This window comes from Octopus bimaculoides, chromosome 19, assembly GCF_001194135.2.
Source record: "Octopus bimaculoides isolate UCB-OBI-ISO-001 chromosome 19, ASM119413v2, whole genome shotgun sequence".
Taxonomy (NCBI): domain Eukaryota; kingdom Metazoa; phylum Mollusca; class Cephalopoda; order Octopoda; family Octopodidae; genus Octopus; species Octopus bimaculoides.
This window is the reverse complement of record NC_068999.1, coordinates 41,678,783-41,680,194: the sequence shown is the minus strand read 5'-3', so window position 1 is coordinate 41,680,194 and position 1,412 is coordinate 41,678,783.

The window sequence follows — 1,412 nt, the reverse complement described above, 5'->3', positions numbered from 1 at the left end:
ATAATGCACAAATTGGTTCCTACAGGACTAGTTTAATTATTTTAGTTAGCAATAACCTCAGACAAGGCCGGATAACTTGCTATTTCTCGGATCAGCAATGCAGGGTGGCCCGGGATAATGCATGTACTGCGGAGAGGAAGGGCAATATATTTATTTATTATTTCAGTTTTTTTTTTTCTGCAATCTTGCGCCCAGTGCAACTGCCTATGCTGTGTGTGTAAGTGTGTCCTCCACTCAACACATGACAACCGGAGTTGGTTTGTTTATGTGCCTGTAACTTTGCGGTTACAATAGAATAGTACCAAACCCTTCAGAGCGGTGCCCTAGCATGGCTGCAGTCGAATGAATAAAACAAATGAAATTTTAGATTATACATCACACACAAACATACATATAGGCTTGGTCAGCTCAGATTTGTTTATTAATAGCCAAAAGTATATAGGTAAAATAAGTACATTTAGCTTTTACCTGTATATTATAGATATTAATAAATTTGGGCGAAGCCATGTACAACTGCTGTGTCTATATATATGTAATGGTTGGTTAGTTTGCTTTGTAAAATCACGAAGATAAACAGGTTCATGTCATTCGAAACCTACTTAAATATAATTAAAAGGAAGACCCAAGACGAGACGTTCAGACGAAGTGTTAAGACTGGGTGAAAGAGTGCGCGCAGTGGTCGGTGGGAGGATGGTGGTTATGAAGTATATTTTATTGCAACAATAGGTTTATTTGAATTGAATAGATAAATATTTTCAACTAAAATCTCTTTTTGTGTTTCACTATTAGTGTGTGAAATATCAATTTTTTCAAGAAACGTATGAATTATAAAAGTAAAGAAGTAAAGTATGTTCCGTTCTGTTTGTAATTTTTTAAATTCTTTCTCTGAGAAAGGAGATAGTTTCTAACAAAGTTACAAAGCTCCTTTTGTTGGAATGAAAATAACTAAGACACTGTTACATTTTAAACTTGAGAAATGTCTTGCATATTTTTATTGTTTCATTTACAGATAGTATTTATAATGCAACGAGTTAGTGTGTATGCGTGTGTACTTCTCTCCAATTTGTTTCCTCTTAACATTCAGAAAAGTACATATTTTTTAATGAATTTTTTTTTTACGAATGCCTTTTAGATTGTTAAAATTACGATTATATCGGAATATAATGTAAAAAAAAGAAGAAAGAAATATCGGTACACACACACACACACAAGCAGTGATGGGAAAGACTCCCTCCCCCCATTTTCTCCTAAATTTGTTTATTTAAATTTTTTTTTTTGCCAAAAATCCCCTTTTTCGGATACGGAGGTTCGGGAAAAGTGCCAAAAATCGGCATTGTGAAATTCCCCCTCCCCCACCTTTCCTCCCCAACTTCTTCAATTTTGACTTTTTTCCCCAACACTAACCATAAAGC